An 18,953-nucleotide genomic window follows, 5' to 3' on the forward strand; every position below is an offset into this window, starting at 1 on the left:
GATCATAGCCATACATCAAAGAAGTCAATTAGTGTTAATGAGTTTTTTTACTACGGTAAGAACATTAACTTTTTACGGAGATTGTTTTTCTTTTAAAATATGGCTTGATCACATGCAATCTTCTATTCTATTTCAATGAGTTTATATTGAATATAAGAAGAATGGGCAAGTAAATTTTATTAATTTCATTTTATGTAATATATTAATTAACACTTCAAGTTTTTGTATTTACATTATTCTTTTAAAATTATTATTAGAATTATTTGGTCACTTTTCATATATGAAGATAAAACTGAAGGTACCAAGGTATCTTTCACTAGAATTAGATAATGATACCAATGTACCTCTCTAATGAGTCTAGTCAAAGTACTAAGGTATCTTTCCATTAGATTATGCGAGGTACCAAACTACCTCTTCCTTAGGTTAGTAGATTTTTAGTATTAGAAAACTAAGTTATTAAGTATAAGATATTAAAAATGCAATTTTAAGTGCTACTTTTTAAAATTAGAATTATTTTCTAAAAGAAAATTAATATTTTAGTTAATATGGTTTTTAATAATATAATTAAAATACTATTTTTTAGGATTAGTGTTAGGGGTAATTATTATATATTCTCTATGTTTTCTATATCATATTGTTTACCACTTAATATATAGAATTATATTTTTCATCATTCTATTTTTTTTTTATTTTATACTAAACTAAATATTAATTAGGTTTAAGTTTACATTATTTGCCTTGATTTTTATTGTAATATTTAAATTGTTATTTAAAACTCCTCTTAGATTTAATTAGAACTATTATTTGTGCTATTTATTTTAAGACTTTTTAAAGCCAGTGTTATAATTAATTCCCCTTAAACGCCCCCTCATCCTTAATCCCTTTCTAGTTATGCTTTATTTTTCTTTTCCTCCTTTTTCTTTACATGGTTTAATTTCCTATATTAGGTTTTCACCTCACATGTTTAAACAACTAAAATTAATTTAGCATTTTGTATGGCTCCAATGCTCAACCTAAAGTAAGTTAAGCTTATTAGTGTAATCTTCCCATCCCTTATACTTATGTTCAGCTCAAATGTTAAATAAAATGGTTTTTAGATTTATGAAATAAGGTCAGTTTCACATGTTAAGAAAAACTTAAGGTATTAAAATAATGAGTCTAGTTAAGATACTAATGTATCTTCTACTAGGATTAGATGAGGTATCAAAGTACCTCTTCTTTAATATTTCTTTACTATTTTAATAACAAGTTTATTTGTGTTTAGTTTTTTTGCTAACTTTATTTCTTCATAGTTGCAGGTTTTAATAACAATGATTTAGGAATCTTAAGTGATTCATTTAAAACTCCTCTTATAATTAATTAGAACTATTATTTGTGCTCTTTATTTTAAGACTTTTTAAAGCCAGTGTTGTAATTAATTTCCCTTAAGCGCCCCCTCGTCCTTAATCCCTTTCTAATTATGCTCTATTTTTCTTTTCCTTCTTTTCTTTACAAGGTTTAATTTTCCGCAATAGGTTTTCATCTCACATGTTTAAACAACTAAAATTCATTTAGCATTTTGTATATGATAGACTCCAATGCTCAACTTGAAGTAAGTTAAGCTTATTAGTGTAATTTTTCCATCTCTTATGCTTATGTTTAGCTCAAGTACTAAATAAAATAATTTTTAGATTTATGAATTAAAATTAAAATTAAAGTTGGCCAGTTTCACATGTTAAGAAAAATTTAAGGTATTAAAATAATGAGTCTATTCAAGGTACTACTGTATCTTCTCCTAGGATTAGATGAGGTATCAAAGTACCTCTTCTTTAATATTTCTTTGCTATTTTAATAACAAGTTCATTTGTGTTCAGTTTTTTTTATAATTTTATTTCTTCATAGTTGCAGGTTTTAATAACATGGATTTAAGAATCCTAAGTGATTTATTTAAAACTCCTCTTAGAATTAATTAGGATTATTATTTGTGTTATTTGATTTAAGACTTTTAAAAGCCAAGGTTGTAATTAATTCCTCTTAGGCGCCCCCTCATCCTTAATCTCTTTCTAGTTACGCTACATTCCTTTTTTTCCTCCTTTTCTTTACATGGTTTAATTTCCCGCATAAGGTTTTTCACCTCACATGTTTATAATTTTGTTCTAGAATACACATAATTAAGACATACTTTAAATATTAACCAAACAAAAAAGAACATACTTTAAACAGAAAAGTTAACATTAATAGTAATGCTCACAAAAACATGCCATATAGTAATGAAATACAGCTATCACACAAAAACTATATGGTCTTGTACAAGAGGGAAAGCAGGAAAAAAAATGGGATGGTTTTGGCTTAAAAATTATATATTTCTATGGAGAAATGATATCTTCATATATATAATAATTTTGAAAGCACTAAAAGAATAAAAACAAATTCACTTTGTAATAATGCTTTACATATTACTATTGGGAATAATTTCTCTTCCGGGGGACCTTCTCCAATTATGCCTTTTCAGAAGGGAAAAAGACTGCATAAAAGGAAAATATAGAGCTTTTAGAGGAATATTAGGCTGGTGGTTGAATTAATTATCATAAAATAATAGTGGGAATGTAATCTTTCCATCCCTTATACTTATGTTCAGCTCAAATATTAAATAAAATGACTTTAGATTTACGAAATAAGGTCAGTTTCATATGTTAAGAAAAACTTGAGGTATTAAAATAATGAGTCTAGTCAAAGTACTAATGTATCTTCTACTAGGATTAGATGAGATATCAAAGTACCTCTTCTATAATATTTCTTTGCTATTTTAATAACAAGTTTATTTGTGTTCAGTCTTTTTTTTCTTCATAATTGCAGGTTTTAATAACATGGATTTAAGAATCCTAAGTGATTCATTTAAAACTCCTCTTAGAATTAATTAGGATTATTATTTGTGTTATTTGATTTAAGGCTTTTAAAAGCCAGGGTTGTAATTAATTCCTATTAGGCGCTCCTTCATCCTTAATCTCTTTCTAGTTATGCTCTATTCCTTTTTTCTTCATTTTCTTTACATGGTTTAATTTTCCGCATTAGGTTTTCACCTCACATGCTTAAACAACTAAAATCAATTTAGCATTTTGTACGAGGTAGGCTCCAATGCTCAATTTCAAGCAAGTTAAATTTATTAGTGTAATCCTGCTATCCCTTATGCTTATGTTGAGCTTAAATACTAAATAAAATGACTTTTAGATTTATGAAATAAAATTAGACATTAATTTGGTTAGTATCACATGTTAAGAAAAACTTAAGGTGTATCTTCCCTAGGACTAGCTAAGGTATCAATATATCTTTCTAACGAGTCTAATCAAGATACTAATGTATCTTTTGCTAGGATTAGATGAGGTATTAAGGTACATCTTCTTTAATATTTCTTTGCTCTTTTTAATTACAAGTTTCTTTGTGTTTAATCTTTTTACTAACTTTATTTTCTCATAGTTGCAGGTTTTGATAGTATGGATTTATGAATCCTAAGTGATTCATTTAAAACTCCTTTTAGAATTAATTGGGACTATTATTTGTGGTATTTGATTTAAGGCTTTTAAAAGCTAGGGTTGTATTTAATATCCCTTAAGCGCCCCTTCATCCTTAATCCCTTTCTAGTTTTCCTCTATTCTTCTTTTCCTTCTTTTCTTTACATAGTTTAATTTCCTGCATTAGGTTTTCACCTCACATGTTTCAACAACTAAAATCAATTTAGCATTTTGTCTGTGATATGCTCCAATGCTAAACTTTAAGTAAATTAAGCTTATTAGCTTAATTCTCATATCCTTATACTTTGGTCAGTTTCACATGTTAAAAAAAAACTTAAGGTATTAAAGTATCTGCCTTAGGAGATAAGATACTAATCTATCTCTCTAATGAGTCTAGTCAAGATACTAATGTATCTTCTACTAGGATTAAACCAGGTATTAAAGTACCTCTTCTTTAATATATCCTTGCTATTTTATTTATAAGTTCATTTGTGTTTAGTATTTTTACTAGCTTTATTTGCTCATAGTTGCACGTTTTGATAACATGGATTTAGGAATCCTAAGTGATTCATTTAAAACACCTATTAGAATTAATTAGGATTATGATTTGCGTTATTTTATTTAAGGCTTTTAAAAGCCAGGGTTGTAATTAATTTTCCTTAAGCGCCCCTTCATCCTTAATCCTTTTCTAGTTTTCCTATATTCTTCTTTTCCTCCTTTTCTCTATATGGTTTAATTCTCCGCATTAAATTTTCACCTCACATGTTTAAACAACTAAACTCAATTTAGCATTTTGTATGTGATAGGCTCCAATGCTCAACTTTTATTAGTGTAGTCTTTCCATCCCTTATGCTTATGTTCTCAAATGCTAAATAAAATGACTTTTAGATTTATGAAATAAGATGAGACTTTACTTTGGTCAGTTTCACATGTTAAGAAAAACTTAAGGTATTAAAGTATCTTCCCTAGGAGATAAGGTACCAATATATCTCTCTAATGAGTCTAGTCAAGGTATTAATGTATCTTCTTCTAGGATTAGACGAGGTATCAAAGTACCTCTTCTTTAATATTTCTTTGCTATTTTAATTACAAGTTCATTTGTGTTCAGCCTTTTTGTTAACTTATTTCTTCATAGTTGCAGGTTTTGATAACATGGATTTAGGAATCCTAAGTGATTCATTTAAAACTCCTCTTAGAATTAATTAGGATTATTATTTGTGTTACTTGATTAAAGGCTTTTAAAAGCCAGGCTTGTAATTGATTTCTCTTAAGTGTCCCCTCATCCTTAATCTCTCTAATATCTAAAAATTATATTTTCTTTATCATTCTATTTTGTAATTGTATACTAAAAATTGGCTTCGTCTGAATTTTTGTTAAACAGTGTTACCTAAGTTTGGTTTTATACTATTTGCCCCGATCTTTGATGTAATATATAAATTGCCTCTTGATCTTTAATGTAATACAAATTGCCTCTTGACCTTTGAAGTAATATACAAATTGCCTCTTAAAGTTATTTATTGTACTAGAAATTTTTATTTTAATTTCTTTGTAAAATTCAAGAAGTTTGAGGATCAAATTATATTTTTATCAATTTAGTTTATTATTAATTGCATTGACTTTCAAAATGCAAGGGGACATTAGTGCAATATATAAAATATAGGGGGTAATTTATATATTACACCAAAAAACAAGAGGCAAATAGTATAATACCAAACCTAGTTTACGATTTTCTTATCAGAATTTTGACGAGAGGGGTTTTTTATTATAAAATTACAAAACAAAAGGATAAAAAATATAAATTTTAGATATTAAGGGATAAATATGGAAAAACATAAGGAGTATATAGTAATTACTCTAAATGTTTTTAGTTAGTTTAATTTTTATTTGTTATTTTTATTGCAAGTTTTTGTAATTAGTCTTTTTGCTAATTTTATTTTTTCATAGCTGCAGGTTTTGATAACATGGATTTAGAATCCTAAGTGAGTCATTTAAAACTCCTCTTAGAATTATTTAAGATTATTATTCGTGTTATTTGTTTTAAGGCTTTTAAAAAGCCAGGATTGTAATTAATTTCCCTTAAGCATCTCCTATCAACCTTAATAGCTTTTTATCTTTGCTGTATTCTCCTTTTTCCCCTTTCTTTGCATGATTTAATTTCACTTATTAGGTTTTCACCTCACATGTTTAAAGGATAAAATCAATTTAGCATTCTGCATGTGATCGCTCCAATGTTCAACTTGAATTTAAGTCAAGGTTACGAGTGTAGTCTTTTCATGACTTATGCTTATGTTCACCTAAAATACTAAAATAAAATTAGGGCATTTATATTTTTAGAAAATAAAATTAGACTTTGATTTGGTCAATCTCACATGTTAAGAAAAATTAAAGTATTAAAATATCTACCCCAGGACTAAATTTAAGGTATTCTATACTAAAATTGTTTTAGCTGGTTAAAATTTTTGTTGAACAATTATGAACCAGGTTTAAGCTTATACTATTTTCTCTCTAAATTTTTGTGTAATGTATAAATTTCCCTTTATATTTAGTCATTGCACTAAAATCTCTTTGCCTCGAAAGTCAATATAATTTAAGAATTAATTCTATAAAAAAATATAGTTTGATCTCATACTTCTTAGCAAAATTATAATTCTAGTATGAAAAAATTAATAATAAGAATAGTAATAACGAACTTGCAAAATGAATCAGTTTATCATAAAGATATTCGTTGTTCCTGACCCTGCTATTTTAGTAATTTAGAGTTAAATTATATATATTTTTAATATTTTCATAAATATAAGTACTTTTAAAATATTCAAAAATTTTACTAGAATTGAATTATTTTTAAAATTATGGTAATCAAAGAACACTAGTTAATTATTTTTACATATATTAAAATTGATTTTTACAGAAATTAGAAAATGAAGTTCTAGTATAATTAACAAACTATAAGGGGTAATTTGTATATTACACCAAAGTCAGAAGGCAAATAGTATAAAATCAAATTTAATTAGCGATGTTTAATTGAAATTCTAAGGGAGGGAGATTTTATTATATGATACAAAATAGATTGATGAAAAATATAATTTTTAAATGTTAAGAGTTAAATAGTTAAATAATATGAAAAACACAAAAATATATAGTAACTACCTCTTATTTATAATAATAATAATAATAATAATAATAATAATAAATTAAATATTTGTAAAGATTTTTTTGGTTTAAATTTTTTTTATTAATATAATAACATAAGATTATTGAAAAATATTTATTAATTTATTTTTGGTATTATATAAATTATACTATAAATAAAGCTAATATTATTATCTTTTAATATTACAAAACCATTGTTTGATTAGAAACTACAATATTTTACATTAACTTTAATTTTCTCAGTTATTTTAATATTTCTTTGCTATTAATTACAAGCTTATTCGTGCTTAGTCTTTTTGCTAACTTTATTTCTTTATAGTTGCAGGTTTTGATAACATGGATTTAGGAATTCCAAGTGAGTCATTTAAAACTCCTCTTAGAATTAATTAGGATTATTATTTGTGTTATTTATTTTAAGGCTTTTAAAAGCCAGGATTATAATTAATATTCCTTAAGCGTCCCCGTCATCCTAAATCCCTTTCTAGTTTTGCTCTATTCTCCTTCCGCTCTTTCTTTGCACTGTTTAGTTTCACTTATTAGGTTTTTACCTCACATGTTTAAAGCACAAAATCAATTTTGATTTTGCATGTAATTAGCTCTAATGCTTGACTTGAAGTATCAATCTTACTAGTGTAATCTTCATGTGCCTTATGCTTATGTTTACCTCAAATGCTAAAATAAAATTAGGGCATTTAGATTTTTAGGAAATAAAATTAGACTTTGATTTGGCCAGTCACACATGTCAAGAAAAACTTAAAATATTAAAGTATCTCTTTTAGAACTAAATAAGAAACCAATATTTCTCTCTAATGAGTCTAGTAAAAGTATTGATATATTTTCTGCTAGGATTTGGCGAGGTATATTTTAGGATTAGAAAAGTAACTTATTAAGTAATTTTTAGTTTTGCTCTATTCTCCTCTCTTCCCTTTCTTTGCATGGTTTAACTTCACGCATTAGATTTTCACCTCAGATGTTTAAAGGACAAAATCAATTTAGTATTTTACATGTGATCAGCTCCAATGCTCAACTTCGAGTACATCAAGCTTATCAATGTAATCTTCATGTGCCTTATACTTATGTTCACCTCAAATGCTAAATAAAATGAGGGCATGTAGATTTAGAAAATAAAATTAGCCTTTGATTTGGTCAGTTTCACGTGTTAATAAAAACTTAAGGTATTAACTCTAGGGCTAGATAAGGTACCATTATATCTCTTTAATGAGTCTAGTCAAGGTACTAATGTATCTTTTGCTAGGATTAAGGGAGGTATCAAAGTACCTTTTCCGTAAATTAGTATATTTTAGGATTAGAAAACTAACTTATTAACTAATGAGAATGTTAAAAACCTAATTTTAAATGCTACTTTCTAGAATTAGAATATTTCTTAATAGAAAGTTAATTTTTTAGTTAATATGATTTTTAACAATGTAATTAAGATACTATTTTCTAGAATTAGAGTTAGTACTAGTTATTATATATTCTATATATTTGTTTATATCATGATGTTTACCTCTTAATATTTACAAATTATATTTTTTCATTTTCTATTTTGTAATATTATACTAAAATTTGTTACTGTTAGAATTTTTGTTGAACAATTATTAACTAGGTTTGAGTTTATATTATTTCCCCCCCCCCCCCGTAGTTTTTGTGTAATGCACAAGCCTTTTATATTTAATTATTGCACTATAATCTTTTTCTGTCTCGAAAGTCATTGCAATTAAAGAATTAATTTCATAAAAAAATATAATTTGATCCTCAAACTTCTTATCAAAGTTATAATTTTAGTGTAACAAAATTAATAATAAAAATAGTATTTATTTTATTTTAATAATTTAAAAGTTAAATTATATAAATTTTTAATATTTTCACAAAAACATTGTTTAAATTATTTAAATTTTACTGAAATTTAATAATTCTTGAAATTATAGTAATTAATGAATAATACTTAACTATTTTTACATATATTAAAATTGATTTTTGCAGAAATTAGAAAATAGGGTTTTAGTATAATTAATAAATTATAAGAGGCATTATACCAAAAGTCAGAAGAAAAATAATATAATATTAAATTTATATAGCGATGTTTAACTGAAATTCTAAGGGAGTGGGATTTTATTATACAATATAAAATAGGATAATGAAAAATATAATTTTTAAATGTTAATGGTTAAATAGTATAATATAGAAAAAATACAGAAATATATTGTTAACGCCTCTTATTTATAATATTTTTAATAATAATAAATAATTAAAGATTTTATTGGTTTTAAAATTTTTACACTAATGGAACATAACATTATTGAAAAATATTTATTAATTGACTTTTAGTATTATATAAATTAATACTACAAATATATTTAATATTATTAACTTTAATACTACAATTATTATCTAATTAGAAATCATAATATTTTAGATTTACTTTAATTTTTTTAGTTACTTTGATATTTCTTTGCTGTTTTAGTTACAAGTTTATTTGTGTTTAGTCTTTTTACTAACTCTATTTCTTCATAGTTGCATGTTTTAATAACATGGATTTAGGAATCCTAAGTGAGTGATCTAAAACTTCTCTTAGAATTAATTAGGATTATTATTTGTATTATTTTTTCTAAAGCTTTTAAAAGCCAGAATTGAAATTAATTTCTTTTAAACGCCCCCCTCATCCTTAATCCGTTTCTAGTTTTGCTATATTCTCCTCTCTTCCCTTTCTTGCATGGTTTAATTTCACGTATTAGGTTTTCACCTCATATGTTTAAAGGACAAAATCGATTTAGCATTTTGCACTTGATCAGCTCCAATGCTCAACTTCGAGTAAGTCAAGCTTACCTGCTTATGGTTACCTCAAATACTAAAATAAAATGAGGGCATTTAGATTTAGGAAATAAAATTACTTTTTGATTTGGCCAGTTTCACATGTTAAGAGAAACTTAAGGTATTATAGTATCTTCCCTAAAACTAAATAAGGTACCAATAAATCTCTCTAATGAGTCTAGTTAAGGTACTAATATATCTTCGGCTAGGATTAGTGGAGGTATCAAAATACCTCTTCCATAGATGTGGTATATTTTAGGATTAGAAAACTAACTTATTAAGTAATAAAAATGTTAAAAATCTAATTTTAAATGCTACTTTCTAGAATTAGAATTATTTTCTTAAGAGAGTTAATTTTTTAGTTAACATGATTTTTAACAATGTAATTAAGATCCTATTTTCTAGAATTAGAGTTAGTACTACTTATTATATATTCTCTATATTTGTCTATATCATGATGTTTACCTTTTAACATTTACAAATTATATTTTTTCATTTTCTATTTTATAATTGTGACATGGTTTATTATTCTGGCAATTAGAGGCTCTATTCTGATCATACCAACAATACTCTTCTACTGATTGTTCTGCTCCAGTGCTTTCCACGATTCTGAGATCATCAAAGCCACTGGAATAGTCAGAAAGACTACTTGGGCTGGGGCTGCCTATAACCTCATGCTCTACATGTTGGCTAATCATGTATGTAATCTTAAGTCAAATTTTGTATGCTAATATTTTGTTAATAGCTGGGCCATTGCATGCTGCAATGGTAGAAGTCTTGCTCAATGGTAGAGGAACAATTTTAAGAGCAACAACCACTTTATGTGAAAATACTAAGGGGAAGACCTCAATTCTATTTTCCAGTATTCTTAATTCTTCAGTTGGAGCATGACGGGCTATCATTCTTCTATTTTAGATGATTTAGCATTACTATTTTGTCTACTTCTGTATAAAAATGCTTTTGGGTCCGAATAGTATTCTACTCTTAGCAGTCTTGCAATGATTAGCCTTCTAATCTTATAGGTCTTAGGAGCCTCATGGTATCTCGGGTCTGTTTCTTTTTGCCCATTTAATTGGAAATATGCAGGTAAATGTGGAAGTGTTGCACCTTTTATCTGTTTTTAGCCTCCATAGGATTGTATATGTTGTCTCTTTGTTATAGCTGATATCTGTTATTCTAGGTTAAATATTTGGATGCAGTAGACCATCAAACAAATAATTTATGTTTCTTTCCCAGGGATAACAAAAAATATTGCTTTTGGTTTTAAAACCTAAAAAACCATTGATTTCACCTTTTCTTTTCTGTCACATGAAAATCAACTACGAAGTACTACTTATGGGAAGGAATCTTGATAACATACGTGTGGTTTGGTCATGCACATGTGGTTCGACATTTATGAAAATGAATGTCAGGCTTTGCACGTTTAAATAATATTTCAACCTATTGTTTTTCTAGGGACGTATGGTTAGATATTCAGGAAGAATTCTTATTGGTGCCTAACTTTTTACTTATAATTTCAGCTTAAAACAAAAAGTTTAAATTTCAGTAAGTTTTTTGGTTGCTATCCTATTTTTTTCGATCAATTTGTTAGGAGAATGATAAGTGATGCTAGCTTTATTAGTTTCGTTTGTGGTTTTGATATTTTTGACTCAGTAATTATATGTTTTGTGATTTCTTCTTGCTTTTTTTTGGAAACAACAGTTGTCGTTTATCTAGACTTACAAAGAGTTCTTCTAGCATTCCAATAATCTCAGTGAGCAAACCGGAGAAAGGAGCCTTGTGGTTATGTTCTTATGATGAGGGAGTTACTCTACTACCTTATGTGTTTCTGTACAATAATTTAAGCTAAGCTAAGTTGTATGTATTTGTAGGGTTCAACACTTTGAATGTTTGAGGAAGTATTATTTTACATTGAAATATGATTTTTTTTTCTTAATCCTGATTGATTTGGAACTATGGAAGGCTAAGCTCTTTATGCTACTGCCTACTGATCTTATGTCTTCCATTGTCGCGAAACTGTAGTTTTATTGCATTAGTAATAGACATCAATATATTATTTTGGGTGATTGCTCTAGTGATTGGCTTTCAATGTTTTGTGCTTTTAGTTTTTGTTTCTCTACTTAATTATGATATTGTTGATGTTTAGATAGTTGTAACTGGATTAAGTTTAATTATTCAATTTGGTTCTAGTTTACTCTCTCTGTCTTTTCTTCCTTGTAGGATTAGGTTTTAATTTTTGGTTGGGCATTTTTGGCTATTGGGTCAAACTTTCTCCTAACTTCATTTGGTTCTTGTAACGTACATAGCTTCTTATTTTCAATGCTAGCTTTTCTTGATATTTATGATACGTGACTTAAAAGAAGGTAAATAGTGATAACTTTTTAAAAGAGAGATATAAGGTGAATAGTGATAATTTTCTAAAAGAGAGATATAAGGTGAATAGTGATAACTTTTTAAAAAAGAGATATACTTTTCTTGTTTTGAAGTTCTAATCTTGTACTCTATAAATTACTGTGTGCCAAAGAAGGAAATGAAGTTCCTATGGCTTGATCTTACTCTATATTATATTATTTTGCTTTGCTTTGCCCATTGAATATTATAGGTAAAATATATTTAATATTCCAATTGACCCAGTTTAGATAAAAATATAAAATAATTATCTTATATTATATTAAAATGTTTGCTAATACTTTTTTTTAAAAAAATTCTTTTGGCATTTTGGCATATATTGGCTATGTCGTGTTCTGTATTACATGCTATGCATCATGGCATTTTAGCACACATTGGCTACCTTGTCCGCTTCTCCAACAATAATTACAGATAATAATGCTAATTCTGAAGGTTAGCTAGCTGCAAATTGATTTGTGTTGTTAGGTGCTTTATTAAGAAGAACAAGAAATCAATTGCCTGTGGTTTATTTATTTATATCATATGTGTTAATTTCCTTTTTCTGGGACGAGCTATTTTTGCACTATTTTTTGGTTATAGAAGCTCTAAATAAATCCATTCAAGAAAGCATCCAACTGAGAGAAGGGAAAAAGAGCTTAAGTACCAAAATGGTAAATTATTTCACTTTTTATTTGTATTCGATAATTCTGCTTTGCTTTGCATCTTAAATATTATGGGTAAAATGTATTTAATAATCTTATTGACCCATTTTAGATAAAAATAAAAAGATAATTATCTTCCATTATATTAAAATAATAGTAACATTTGCCAATACTTTGTTATAAAAAGAATTTAATAATAATTTTAAGAGGGTAATGTAATTACAAAAATTTAAAGTGTTAACATATAACGAAATATATTTTTCTTATATTCGATATAGACTTCTTGAAATGAAATAGAAGGAATTACACTTAAAATGAAGGGGCAAATACTATAAAATCAAATATAGTTAATGATTGTTAAACAAAAATCTTGATGAAAGTGATTCTTAGTATAAAATTATAAAATTGAAAGATTAAAAAATATAATTTTTAAATATTAGATGTAACTAATATGAAAAAATATATGGGGCAAATAGTAATTATTCTTATAAATAATAATAATAAAATACTTAAAGTTCTATCAAATTTGTCAATATATTAAATTTATACTATTCTTTATAATCAAAATCATTACAACGGTTGTGCAATTCGTGGGTAAAGAATTAGTTTAAGATAAAGTCTAACTATTTATAGTCTATTAAATTAATTATTAATATAAGCATAAAAAAATTAAGATTTTAGCTAAAAAATTTTAGTCCTACTATTATTATTTTTAAATAATTAACTAATTATTTCATAAATGTGCTATATGTTACAATGATATTGATCATAGCCATATATCAAAGCAGTCAATTAGTGTTAATGAGTTTTTTTTTACTACAGTAAGAACATTAACTTTTACGGAGATCGTTTTTCTTTTCAAATATGGCTTGATCACATGCAATCTTCCATTCTATTTCAATGAGTTTATATTGAATATAAGAAGAATGGACAAGTAAATTTTATTAATTTCATTGTATGTAATATATTAATTAACACTTCAAGTTTTTGTATTTACATTATTTGGTCAAAGTACTAAGATATCTTTTCATTAGATTATGCAAGGTACCAAACTACCTCTTCCTTAGGTTAGTAGATGATTAGGATTAGAAAACTAAGTTATTAAGTATAAAGATATTAAAAATGCAATTTTAAGTGCTACTTTTTAAAATTAGAATTATTTTCTAAAAGAAAATTAATGTTTTAGTTAATATGGTTTTTAATAATATAATTAAAATACTATTTTTTAGGATTAGTGTTAGGGGTAATTATTATATATTCTCTATGTTTTCTATATCATATTGTTTACCACTTAATATATAGAATTATATTTTTCATTATTCTATTTTTTTATTTTATACTAAACTAATTATTAATTAGGTTTAAGTTTACATTATTTGCCCTCATTTTTGTTGTAATATTTAAATTGTTATTTAAAACTCCTCTTAAAATTAATTAGAACTATTATTTGTGCTATTTATTTTAAGACTTTTTAAAGCTAGTGTTATAATTAATTCCCCTTAAACGCCCCCTTATCCTTAATCCCTTTCTAGTTATGCTTTATTTTTCTTTTTCTCCTTTTCTTTACATGGTTTAATTTCTTGTATTAGGTTTTCACCTCACATGTTTAAACAACTAAAATTAATTTAGCATTTTGTATATGATAGGCTCCAATGCTCAACTTGAAGTAAGTTAAGCTTATTAGTGTAATCTTCCCATCTCTTATACTTATGTTCAGCTCAAATGTTAAATAAAATGATTTTAAATTTATGAAATAAGGTCAGTTTCACATGTTAAGAAAAACTTAAGGTATTAAAATAATGAGTCTAGTCAAGGTACTAATGTATCTTCTACTAGTATTAGATGAGGTATCAAAGTACCTCTTCTTTAATATTTGTTTACTATTTTAATAACAAGTTTATTTGTGTTCAGTTTTTTTGCTAACTTTATTTCTTTATAGTTGCAGGTTTTAATAACAATGATTTAGGAATCTTAAGTGATTCATTTAAAACTCCTCTTAGAATTAATTAGAACTATTATTTGTGCTCTTTATTTTAGGACTTTTTAAAGCCAGTATTGTAATTAATTTTCTTTAAGCGCCCCCTCATCCTTAATCCCTTTCTAATTATGCTCTATTTTTCTTTTCCTTCTTTTCTTTATATGGATTAATTTTCCGCATTAGGTTTTCATCTCACATGTTTAAACAACTAAAATTCATTTAGCATTTTGTATATGATAGACTCCAATGCTCAATTTGAAGTAAGTTAAGCTTATTAGTGTAATTTTCCCATCCCTTATGCTTATGTTTAGCTCAAGTGCTAAATAAAATGATTTTTAGATTTATGAAATAAAATTAGAATTAAAGCTGGCCAGTTTCACATGTTAAGAAAAACTTAAGGTATTAAAGTAATGAGTCTAGTCAAGGTACTAATGTATCTTCTCCTAGGATTAGATGAGGTATCAAAGTACCTCTTCTTTAATATTTCTTTGCTATTTTAATAACAAGTTCATTTGTGTTCAGTCTTTTTTATAACTTTATTTCTTCATAGTTGCAGGTTTTAATAACATGGATTTAAGAATCCTAAGTGATTCATTTAAATTCCTTTTAGAATTAATTAGGATTATTATTTGTGTTATTTGATTTAAGACTTTTAAAAGCCAAGGTTGTAATTAATTTCTCTTAGGCGCCCCCTCATCCTTAATCTCTTTCTAGTTACGCTATATTCCTTTTTTTCCTCCTTTTCTTTACGTGGTTTAATTTCCCGCATTAGGTTTTCACCTCACATGTTTATACTTCTGTTCTAGAAAACACATAATTAAGACATACTTTAAAGATTAACCAAACAAAAAAGAACATACTTTAAATAGAAAAGTTAACATTAATAATAATGCTCACAAAAACATGCCATATAGTATTGAAATACAGCTATCACACACAAAAATGATATGGTCTTGTATAAGAGGGAAAGCAGGAAAAACAATGGGATGGTTTTGGCTAAAAATTTATATATTTCTAAGGAGAAATGATATCTTCATATATATAATAATTTTGAAAGCATTAAAAGAATAAAAACAAATTCACTTTGTAATAATGCTTTACATATTACTATTGGGAATAATATTTCTCTGGGGGACCTTCTCGAATTATGCCTTTTGGGAAGGGAAAAAGACTGTGCATAAAAACAATATATAGAGCTTTTTGAGGAATATTAGGCTGGTGGTTGAATTAATTATCATGAAACAATAGTGGGAATGTAAAATGACTTTAGATTTATGAAATAAGGTCAGTTTCATATGTTAAGAAAAACTTAAGGTATTAAAATAATGAGTGTGGTCAAGATACTAATGTATCTTCTACTAGGATTAGATGAGGTATCAAAGTACATCTTCTTTAATATTTCTTTGCTATTTTAATAGCAAGTTCATTTGTGTTCAGTCTCTTTATAACTTTGTTTCTTCATAATTGCAGGTTTTAGTAACATGGATTTAAGAATCCTAAGTGATTCATTTAAAACTCGCTCTTAGAATTAATTAGGATTATTATTTGTGTTATTTGATTTAAGGCTTTTAAAAGCCAGAATTGTAATTAATTCCTCTTAGGCGCCCCCTCATCCTTAATCTCTTTCTAGTTACGCTCTATTCCTTTTTTCCTCATTTTCTTTACATGGTTTAATTTCCTGCATTAGGTTTTCACCTCACATGCTTAAACAACTAAAATCAATTTAGTATTTTGTATGTGGTAGGCTCCAATGCTCAATTTGAAGCAAGTTAAATTTATTAGTATAATCCTGCTATCCCTTATGCTTATGTTGAGCTCAAATACTAAATAAAATGACTTTTAGATTTATGAAATAAAATTAGACATTAATTTGGTTAGTATCACATGTTAAGAAAAACTTAAGGTATTAAAGTATCTCCCTTAGGACTAGATAAGGTACCAGTATATCTTTCTAATGAGTCTAATCAAGGTACTAATGTATCTTTTGCTAGGATTAGATGAGGTATTAAAGTACATCTTCTTTAATATTTCTTTGCTCTTTTTAATTACAAGTTTCTTTGTGTTTAATCTTTTTACTAACTTTATTTCCTTATAGTTGCAGGTTTTGATAGTATAGATTTAGGAATCCTAAGTGATTCATTTAAAACTCCTTTTAGAATTAATTGGGATTATTATTTGTGGTATTTGTTTTAAGGCTTTTAAAAGCCAGGGTTGTATTTAATATCCCTTAAGTGCCCCCTCATCCTTAATCCCTTTCTAGTTTTCCTCTATTCTTCTTTTCCTTCTTTTCTTTACATAGTTTAATTTCCCGCATTAGGTTTTCACTTCACATGTTTCAACAACTAAAATCAATTTAGCATTTTGTCTGTGATAGGCTCCAATGCTAAACTTGAAGTAAATTAAGCTTATTAGCATAATCCTCATATCCTTATGCTTATGTTCAGCTCAAATGCTAAATAAAATGACTTTTATTTATGAAATAAAATAAGACTTTAATTTGGTCAGTGTCACATGTTAAAAAAAACTTAAGGTATTAAAGTATCTCCCTTAGGAGATAAGATACTAATATATCTCTCTAATGGGTCTAGTCAAGGTACTAATGTATCTTCTGCTAGGATTAGACCAGGTACTAAAGTACCTCTTCTTTAATATATCTTTGCTAATTTATTTATAAGTTCATTTGTGTTTAGTATTTTTACTAGCTTTATTTGCTCATAGTTGCACGTTTTGATAACATGGATTTTGGGAATCCTAAGTGATTCATTTAAAACACCTCTTAGAATTAATTAGGATTATGATTTGCATTATTTTATTTAAGGCTTTTAAAAGCCAGGGTTGTAATTAATTCTCCTTAAGTGCCCCCTCATCCTTAATCCTTTTCTAGTTTTCCTCTATTCTTCTTTTCCTCTTTTTCTTTATATGGTTTAATTCTCCGCATTAAATTTTCACCTCACATGTTTAAACAACTAAAATCAATTTAGCATTTTGTATGTGATAGGCTCCAATGCTCAATTTTTATTAGTGTAGTCTTTCCATCCCTTATGCTTATGTTCTCAAATGCTAAATAAAATGACTTTTAGATTTATGAAATAAGATGAGACTTTACTTTGGTCAGTTTCACATGTTAAGAAAAACTTAAGGTATTAAAGTATCTTCCCTAGGAGATAAGATACCAATATATCTCTCTAATGAGTCTAGTCAAGGTACTAATGTATCTTCTGCTAGGATTAGACGAGGTATCAAAGTACCTCTTCGTTAATATTTCTTTGCTATTTTAATTACAAGTTCATTTGTGTTCAGCCTTTTTGCTAACTTTATTTCTTCATAGTTGCAGGTATTGATAACATGGATTAGGAATCCTAAGTGATTCATTTAAAACTCCTCTTAGAATTAACTAGGATTATTATTTGTGTTACTTGATTAAAGGCTTTTAAAAGCTAGGCTTGTAATTGATTCCCCTTAAGTGCCCCCTCATCCTTAATCTCTTTCTTGTTATTCTTTATTCTTCTTTTCCTCCTTTTCTTTACATGGTTTAATTTCCCGCATTAGATTTTCACCTCACATGTTTAAATAATTAAAATCAATTTAGCATTTTGTATGTAATAGGCTCCAATGCTCAACTTGAAGTAAGTTAAGTTTATTAGTGTAATCCTTCCATCCCTTAGGCTTATGTTCAACTTAAATGCTAAATAAAATGACTTTTAAATTTATTAAATAAAATTAGACTGTAATTTGGTCAATTTCACATGTTAAGAAAATCTTAAGTTATTAAAGTCTCTCCTTCGGAACTAGATAAGTTACCAATATATCTCTCTAATGAGGCTAGTCAAGGTTAGTATATCTTCTGCTAGGATTAGACGAGGTATCAAAGTACCTCTTCTTTAATATTTCACCTTAATATTTTATAGTAACTTTAATATTTTTTGGGTAATTACTATTCGCCCCTTGTACTTTTCATATTATACTAATTACTCTCTAATATCTAAAAATTATATTTTCTTCATCATTCTGTTTTGTAATTGTATACTAAAAATTGGCTCTGTCTGAATTTTCGTTAAACAATGTTACCTAGGTTTGGTTTTATACTATTTGCCCCGATCTTTGATGTAATATATAAATTGCCTCTTGATCTTTAATGTAATACAAATTGCCTCTTGACCTTTGATGTAATATACAAATTGCCTCTTAAAGTTATTTATTATACTAGAAATTTTTATTCTAATTTCTTTGTAAAATTCAAGAAATTTGAGGATCAAATTATATTTTTATCAATTTAGTTTATTATTAATTGCATTGACTTTCAAATGCAAGGGACATTAGTGCATAATAAAATAAAATATAACACCAATAAAATCTCAAAAATAGTATAATACCAACGATTATTTTATCAGAATTTTGACGAGAGGGGTTTTTTATTATAAAATTACAAAACAAAAGGATAAAAAATATAAATTTTAGATATTAAGGGATAAA

The 18,953-nt window shown here is 26.6% G+C and overlaps 1 long non-coding RNA gene across 1 annotated transcript; it reads left to right on the plus strand.

The window, feature by feature from the left end:
* The first annotated feature begins 5,433 nt into the window (after positions 1-5,433).
* On the plus strand, positions 5,434-11,388 carry LOC125370463. Its single transcript, XR_007216478.1, has 4 exons — positions 5,434-5,467; positions 6,958-6,993; positions 9,994-10,150; positions 11,154-11,388. It is a non-coding gene; the product is annotated as an uncharacterized LOC125370463 (long non-coding RNA).
* The last annotated feature ends 7,565 nt before the right edge of the window (positions 11,389-18,953 follow it).

This window comes from Ricinus communis, chromosome 1 (assembly GCF_019578655.1).
Source record: "Ricinus communis isolate WT05 ecotype wild-type chromosome 1, ASM1957865v1, whole genome shotgun sequence".
Classification (NCBI taxonomy): Eukaryota; Viridiplantae; Streptophyta; class Magnoliopsida; order Malpighiales; family Euphorbiaceae; genus Ricinus; species Ricinus communis.